The following is a 9,511-nucleotide window of genomic DNA, read 5'->3' as shown; positions in this document are numbered from 1 at the left end:
AAAGGATTAAGTCTACTACATCGACCCCAGTGCGTGACTGGTACTTAATTTATCGACCCCGAAAGGATGAAAGGCAAAGTCGACCTCGGCGGAAATTCAACTCAGAACGTAACAGCAGACGAAATACTTTTTTTCTTTACAACCCACAAGGGACTTAAACACAGAAGGGACAAACAAAGACAAACAAACGGATTAAGTCGATTGTATCGACTCTAGTGCGTAACTGGTACTTATTTAATCGACCCCGAAAGGATGAAAGGCAAAGTCGACCTCGACGGAATTTGAACTCAGAACGTAGCGGCAGACGAAATACGGCTATGCATTTCGCCCGGCGTGCTAACGTTTCTGCCAGCTCGCTGCCTTGATGTATAGATATATATGTACATATAAATACATATTTGTCGAATCATGCAATATAGCCACTATTGGCAAGCCAGTATGACTAAGTCGCATGTACAATACATTCACTAACTTTCGTAGACACCTATGTAGGTGTGAGCAGACAAGGACACTCTTTCGGCCCTTCGTGTTTTTTTACTTGGTAGAATATCAAGGCTGTGACAACTGGAGGGTATGAGGGCCGCACCGGCAGCAGGTATCCATTTTTCATTAGAGTGCTCCACCAATACGTACCTTTGAGGTACGAGCTAACCTGCAGATAGCATTCTATGTATGTATGTATGTATGTATGTATGTATGTATGTATGTATGTATGTATGTATGTATGTATGCATGCATGTATGTATGTATGTATGTATGTATTTATGTATGTATGTATGTATTTATTTATTTATGTATGTATGTATGTATTTATTTATTTATGTATGTATGTATTTATATATTTATGTATGTGTATGTATGTATGAGTACTTATATATTAGCTAGTATTATGTGTGTGTGTGTGTGTGTGTGTGTGTGTGTGTATAAATCGGCTAGGTGGTAGAATCGTTAGCACGCACTTTCCACCGTATGACAAAAGATATGCTGGTTAACTTCAACTTAAAAACATCTCTGAGAGAGTGTTGTAAGGAGTCTACATCAAGGAACCTATGACTACTCAATGTCGTCCAACATTTTCATAAAATTATGAATTTATTTTGAATTAGTAATAATTATTAAAGATTATTAAACCCTTGAACGCAATGTCTCAGCATTCCAGCCAATGACTGAAACCGGTATAAAAAAACTAGGTATGTCGATTTGTGCTGTTCAGTTTACGTACTGACCGCAGTGTATTAAATCATTACTTGATCTTTCCTTTTATCAATTCCAGAACTAATGACAAGCTAGAAATAACAGTGCAGTCTCCATAAGAATCACTTCATTATTTTAAAGAAAGTAAAATTATAATAGATCATAGCTCTAGATGCACTATATTTTACGAAAAGACTGCTTGAGAATAGCTTGAACTCTTTAATCACATTCTGCGCAATGGAAGGACCAATCTGGTTCTCAATGTATAACAGCCTGAGAATAGCTTGAACCCCTTTGATCTCATTCTGCCCAATGAGAGGACCAACCTGGGTCAGAATGCATAACAGCATCACCAAGCCCAGAATGACAAACGTTCCGTTGCACATCGGTGTATTTTGAACTCATATTATATAAGAGCACAACTAAATTCAACAAAGCATTTCTCAACCGGCTGCCACTATGTCCTGTTTTAACATTAAATTCTCAATAAATCATTAGCAATATTTTTGCAATTTTTGTTTCTCAATGTCATGAAAGCAATCCTTTTTTTTTTTTTTGGTAGGGGGGGGGTGTTTATTCTGGATATTTAATTTCTTTCTCCCATATCTTGCATTTTGTCAGATATTGTAGATGCATTTCTGCATTTCACTCTTGCTACTCCTCTTAACATGTCATCAGCATATTTTACGCATTTACAGTAACAGCATTATATATATATATATATATATATTATATATATATATATATAATATATATATATATTTAGACATATGTACATATATATAGATGTATGTACATATATGTATATATATATGTAATATGTATGTATATATATATATATACATACATTCATACATGCATAAACAAACTGATATGCATATTATACATACATACATATATATATATATATGTATACATATATATATACACATGATATATGAAATGTGAGTATATATATATGTATGCATGTATATATATATACATATACATATATATATATATATATATATATATATTATATATATATATATATTATATATATATATATATATTATTATGTATGTATGTACATATATATATACGTTCACAGGCTACGTGTAACCATTTGTGAGTGCACGACATACAGATTTTTTTTCCTACCTTTTCTTTATAGTCTGTGAAAGTTTATTATTAAGAAACCTGGAATTATGTGATAAAAACGTGTTAGAACTACTCTTATCCGACGAAACGAAAACGAGAAACAAGCTTAACAGAAAAATGCTGGATAAAAATAATGGTAAAATAAGAGAGAAAGAGAGAGAGAGACATTTCCTGAACAGTGAATGCTTGGATCACGTTATGGTCTTTAAAACTCACTAGATAGTGTGAGCATATCAGAATAACGAAAATGAAGTTTATAACAAACACTAAAAAGGTCGTTACATCATCATTCTGAACGTCATCAAATAATAATTCACAAAAACATAGGAACAAATAATAATTCACAAAAACATAGGAACACATGCATGCACATGTATACACACTTCTGTATACACACTTCTGTATACACACACACACATATGTAAAAAAAAAAATAACAGTTATGCAACCAATTGCTCGTATAAACACTGATGACAACGCTAAATAAATTCATCGATATTAACAACAACAAGAACGTTACCAATCCTCGCGCTAGTAACAAAAGTGTAATGTCCTCGCTCCTATAACTAAATAGAAAATGAAAGTATACGTCCCCAGAAATGAATCATAAATGTTTCGCATTGCTAATTTGGAACGGATCTGTACTATTTTGGAACACTCACACACACAAACACACATACACACATATATATATATGTGTGTATATATATATATATCACGTGATCACGTGACCGACCAGACCATCAGATGTTGTTACACATCGCTGGTCACAATGCGTTCGCATTGTTTTAGCCTTCGAACGACGCCACCCCGCTGGCTAAGCGAGCAGGCCAACAGAAGAAAGAGAGAAAGAGTGATGAAAGAGTACAGCAGGGATCACCACCCCCTGCCGGAGCTTCGCGGAGCTTTTAGGTGTTTTCGCTCAATAAACACACACAACGCCCGGTCTGGGAATCGAAACCACGATCCTACGACTGCGAGTCCGCTGCCCTAACCAATGGGCCATTGCGCCTCCATATGTGTATATATATATAATAAAAATGTCCATTTCCTTGGTTCTGTGTTTATGTTTTTGTTTCTCATTGTGTTCGACGTTTTATTTTGTGTCCTATACCCATATATGCATGTATATATACATGTAGAGGTAGGTACGTACATATATGTATGTATATATGCATATGTTTTATTTATTTATTAATTTATTATATGACGGAACGCACGCATCCATTTCTAAGTAAGAATGTTCTTAATATTAATAATGATGTGCACTCTTAACCTCTCTCTCCCCATCCCTTTCTCAGCTTTCATTCTTTTGGCTTTCCCGGAGCACCGCCTTTTAGTCGAGCAAAACGACCCCAGGACTTATTCTTTTGTAAGCCTAGTACTTATTCTATCGGTCTCTTTTGCCGAACCGCTAACTTACGGGGACGTATATACACACACACATACATCCATAATATTCATATATATATATATATATATATATCTAATATATATTATATATATATTATATATATATATATATATATATATATATATATTATATATATATTATAGATATATATAATATATATATATACGACGAGCTTCTTTTAGGCTGTCTATCTACCAAATCCATTCACAAGGCTTTGGTCGGCCCAAGGTTATAGTAGAAGCCACTTGCCCAAGTGTCATTCAGTGGCACTGAACCCGGAACCATGTGGTTGGTAAGCAAGCTACTCCTGCGAATATAATATATATTTATATTATATATATATATATATAATAACGGGAAGCTTTATGAAAATAGACAAAAGACGAAGGCAGGTGGAAAACAAACAAACATTGTTAGTATGGCGCTCAGGAAATATAAATAAAACAAGTCTTTAACGTTTCGAGCCTACGCTCTTCAACAGAAAGATACACAGAGAGAAAAAAAAAAACACAGAAAAAGGAGAGAAAAAAAAGCGTGCCGTAACTAACGAATCAACATGGCGATCTGATTTCGGCCAGAGGTCAAAGATCAAACATGAGACGCGAGAGCGAAATAAGGGGAGATAATAGGGTTGATAATAGGGTTGAATGACCAGCTATTAAGGCGTAGGAGAGGTCTGGACGTGTGTATGTATAGGGTTGTGTATGTATTAGTATGTATTAGTATGTATAAGGGTGTTGTGTGTGGTGTGTGTGTGAGAGAGTATTAGTGCGTAGGATAGGTCTGGACGTGCGTATGTATGGGGTTGGTGTATGTATTAGTATGTATTAGTATGTATTAGTACGTATTAGTATGTATAAGTGTGTCTGTGTGTGTGTGTACGAGAGAGTATAAGTGCGTATGAGGGGTCTGAACGCGTGTATGTATAGGGTTGGTGTATGTATTAGTATGTATTAGTATGTATTAGTACGTATTAGTATGTATTAGTTGGTGTATGTATCAGTATGGCACATCATATATGATGTGATGTGTAAAGTCGTGTGGTGTAGTGAGGAGAAGAGGGGGAGGGGGAGAAGAGGGAGAGGGGAAGAATAGGGGGAGGAGAGGGGGAAGAGGAGAGGAGGGGGAGAAGGAAGGGGGAGGAAGGAGGAAAGAGGGAGAGGGGGAGAGAGAAGGGGAGTGAGGGAGCAGAGGGAAGGGGAAGACGGAAGGAGGGAGGGAGAAAGAGGGAAGAAGGGAAGGGGAGTAGGGGTGAAAGGGTGAAGGACTGAAGAAGTAGGGGTCGGGGGAAGGATAGGTGAGGAGGGGGAGAGGGGGTTAGATGAGGAGGGGGTGAGAGTTGAGACCAAATGGCGTATAAGAGCGAAGAGAGAAGATTAATTAATTCCTGTTCACGGCGCAAACGGGAATCCGGATGGCCTCTGTGTAAGGACAACCGAACACAGATAGGTGTTGCAAGGAGTGACCGGTGGAGCGAAATGGCGTGAGACCGGTGTGTCGTTCGCAAGGTGGATGTCACGAAGGTGTTCCGCGAACCGTCAGCCAAGCGGCGTCCCGTTTGTCCGATGTACAGGGAATGGCAGAGAGAGCAAGAGACGCAATAGATAATATTGCTGGAGGTGCAGTGTGAGGAGTGGATGATGGGATAGGGTCGATGGTGGGTGCTAGTGAGGAGGGTGGTGTTGGAGAGGTAAGGGCAAGTGCGGCAACGTGGGCGGGAGCAGGGGAAACGAGCCGGGTTGGGAGGTTAGGGTCAGGGAAGGAGCTATGGACCAAAAGGACTCGAAGGTTGTGGGCTCGTTTGAAAGAGGGGAGGGTCGGTTAGAGAGAGGTGTGAAGTGGACGGGTCGGACTGGAGATGACGGAAAGCTCGAAGAATGGTGCGTTGGAGACGTAGGGTCGTGGGGTGGTAAGTGAGGGGAAAAGGGAGGCGGGAGACTACAGGCGGGTTCGGGGAGAGAGAGCAGATACACGGTCACGGACCGTGCTCTGGCAAGGGCGGTGTGGATAGTGGTGAGGGGTATCCACATAGGGTGAAGTGGTGAGCCATACGTTGAGACTGAGTCTCAAAGTCATGGTCGTCACTACAGAGCCTACGTAGACGGAGGAATTGGGAATAGGGGATGGAAAGCTTGGTGTGTTCTGGGTGGGAGGAAGAGAAGTTGAGGTATGAGTGTGAGTCTGTGTGTTTGTAGTGAATGGAGGTGGTAAGAGTGGAGTGAAGAATGCTAACCGAAATGTCGAGGAAGAGACAGAGGTGTTGGAGATAGTGGAAGTGAAGTGGAGGGCTGGATGGAAAGATTGGACGAAAGAGAGGAAGGAATCTAGATGTTCACGGGAGAGTGAGGTGGCACCGATAATGTCGTCAATGTAACGACCATATAGTTCAGGAGTGGGACCAGTGAAATTAGAGAATATTTGGGCCTCAACATAGCCAACGAACAGGTTCGCATAGTTGGGGCCCATTCGTGTTCCCATGGCCACTCCCGAGACCTGATGGTAGAACTCGCCTGCGAACGAGAAGCAGTTCAGAGTAAGGACAAGTTCGGCCAGACGAATGAGTGTGGAGGTGTCAGGTACAGGGTTAGAGCGGAGGTCAAGAAAGTGTCGAAGGGCCTGCAGTCCTTCGTGGTGAGGGATAACAGTATATATATATATATATAGATCAATAAATGGTGGGGTTGTGTTGACCGCACGTGGAGAAATGATAAGTAAGGAAAAATTTTTTTAAAAAAGCAGAATGCTCAAATGAAAGAAAATTTTAATAAAATGAGAAAATGATAAAATATATAAATATATATTTATTCAACCGGTTTTCGTCATTGTATGACTTGTCAAGAATATTTATGTTTTAAGAGTTATTTTAAAAATTAGAAAGGGGAAAAAAAGAAAATTGCATTGTTTTTTTGTAAAAGAATAATGATAAAATGTACAAAAATTAAAAAATAAGTTCTCCGATACATTGTGAGTTCGTTGTGTATCTTGAGTTTTATGGTTGTTTACCAAAAAATTACCTTGAGGTGTTAAGATCCAAAGGGATTAAGAGCATGTGATGTGTTGTGTTGTTAATTCAGCATGTTGCAGGACAGGAAGTAGTAGTAATTGTGGTCCTGGTTCTTCAGTTCCTGTGTTGTGGGTAAGGGGAGACAACTCTTTTGAGTTCTTCAATAAAACCCAAATTATAAAACTATCATTTTAGCTTCATTTGCATTATCTTTTTTATATAATTGCTTGTTAACTTAACTTTCAGATTTTAACACTTTATTTATATTATTTTCTAATAATATAAATCTGCATAGACAATTGCATTTCAAATTGTCATATCATTTATAATAAAAATGATAGTAATAACAACAATAGTAAAAATGATATTTAAAGAATATAAGTTTTAGCTTGAAGTGATGAATGCATGGTATCTTTATATATTTGTGTTAGTCCATCCATGAAGAGTGAGGTAGAGAAAGGAAGTTTGATCAACGAGGAGTTTGCATATTAAGTTGTGTTTGGATTTTTCAATAAAGAGATTCTCCTTGTTAATTCTCTCCTGTGTGGTGATCCCGTCTTTACATTGGTAGAAGGGGAATATATAGAATTTGGGGTTTAAGTCTTTAGCACATGAGTCTAAGTGGTCACTCAGTGGAATTTGTCGGTATTCCGGGAGTTTTATTTGTTCTTTATGCACCGTTACTCGTTTACGTAACGGGAGACTCGTTTGTCCAACATAATTATGTTGGCAACCAGCGCATGTGAGAACGTAGATAAGGTTCTCGGAGGAACAGGAGAAGTTAGTCTTGATTTTAAACTTCGTACCTTGTTTGAAGGTAAATTCAGAGCCTTCAAGTAGAAAGGGGCAGGTACCACAGTTTGAGCGTGCACATTTTTTTACTGTTGGGGGTGGATGTGGTGTGTGAAGTTTGGCATTTGTCAAGAGTTTTTTTTAAAGATTTGTGTTGCCTTTTGCATTTGAGGATTTTGTGTGTATTTATAATGTTTTTCATTTTTGGTCTGTTGACAGTAGACTGAGGTTTTGTATGATTGTGGTGTATGCTTCGATATTTTGGGGGTTGTGGGTGGAAATGTATGGAAGTATTTTGAGGTTGTGTTTGGTGTTAGGTTGGGTGGTTTTCAGTGTAGTGTTGTCTAGTTCTTTGGCGCGTTTTATTCCATACTCTATAAGGGTGGAGGGATATTGACGTTGTAATAGTGTTTTTTGAGGTCTTGAAGGCGTATTTCTCGTGTTTTTGGATCCGAGACAATGGTGCATACCCTTTTAGCTAAATTGAAAGGGATATTTGTCTTGGTGTGTTTTGGGTGGCATGAACTAAAGAGGAGGTATTGTTGTGAGTCTGTAGGTTTGTGGTAGATGTCTGTTATGATTTGGTTCTTAGGTGTTTTTATAATTAGGAGATCAAGGAATGGGAGATGATGTTTGCTTAATTCCATAGTGAATTGGATGTTGGGATGTATGTTGTTTAGTATGGTTTTGAATTCCAGGAGTTTTTCATAAGGTTCTTTCCATATGATGAAACAATCATCTAAATACCTTTTCCAGTTTTCCATTAGGTAGGTGTGGAAAAATGTCCAAATTTCTGGCTTGATATTTCATAGAGTGACAGTTCGAAGTAACCCATTATGAGGTTCGCAAGGACTGGTGCAGCCTTGGTACCCATCGCAATGCCACATTTTTGACGGTAGTGTGTGTCGTCGAAGAGAAAAAAATTGTTTGTCAGAATGAACTTAAGAGATTCTGTAATAAAAGACTTGTTAATGCGGTCAGGGAATGTCTCTGGGTGTTTTTCTAGCCAGAAGTCAATTGCCTCTATACCATACTCGTGTGGAATGTTGGTGTAGAGGTTGATGACATCAAAGGATACCAGGAGTGCCTCCTCGTTAACTGTTTTCGGGAGGTGTTTGAGCATGTCCAGATCATCCCTAATGAAACTTTTCACAAACACAAACATACATACACACAGAGAAAATACGACATATATATATTAGATACTTTCAATTTCCTTTTTACCAAATTCACTCACAAGACTTTGGAGACACTTGCCCAGGGACTGAACTCGGAACCAAGTGGTTGGGAAGGAAACTTCTTATTTTTTCATTGCCCACAAGGGCTAAACATAGGACAAACAAGGACAGACAAAGGGATTAAGTCAATTACATCGACCACCAGTGCGTAACTGGTACTTAATTTATCGACCTCGAAAGGATGAAAGGCAAAGTCGACCTGTATATATATAAAAAATAAAAAGTAAAAGATATATATATATATATTACCTTTTAATTTTTATCTTTTACTTGTTTCAGTCATTAGAATGTGGCCATGCTGAAGAATTTTGGTCGAACGAATGGACTTCATTTTTTTTCTCGTTGTCTGGTACTTGTTCTATCGAACTCTTTTGCCAAGCCGCTAAGTTACAGGGACGTAAACACACCAACATCAGTTGTCAAGTGGCAGTGGGACGACAAACATAGACAGAAAGACACGCACATAGATATATACATGGTATATATATACGACGGGCTTCTTTCAGTTTCCGTCTACCAAATGTTTAGTTTGAACGCATATAGTGAGCAGAAAGCAGGTACAAGACAATCTAAAGAACTAAAGAAAGAACTGAATCACGTAACGAAGAAAATTAATTTAAATTGAGAACTGCAATATTCACCCTAAACGACAAACATCACTCGGCTTGGGGATCACAGCAAAAATGTAAGAGTAAAAGTGTTATTAAGGCTCAGGACCAGTGTCTTCCA

Source organism: Octopus sinensis, linkage group LG1 (assembly GCF_006345805.1).
Source record: "Octopus sinensis linkage group LG1, ASM634580v1, whole genome shotgun sequence".
In the NCBI taxonomy this organism is placed as follows: Eukaryota; Metazoa; Mollusca; class Cephalopoda; order Octopoda; family Octopodidae; genus Octopus; species Octopus sinensis.
The sequence above is the reverse complement of the archived record's forward strand: the minus strand, read 5'-3'. Positions refer to the sequence as shown.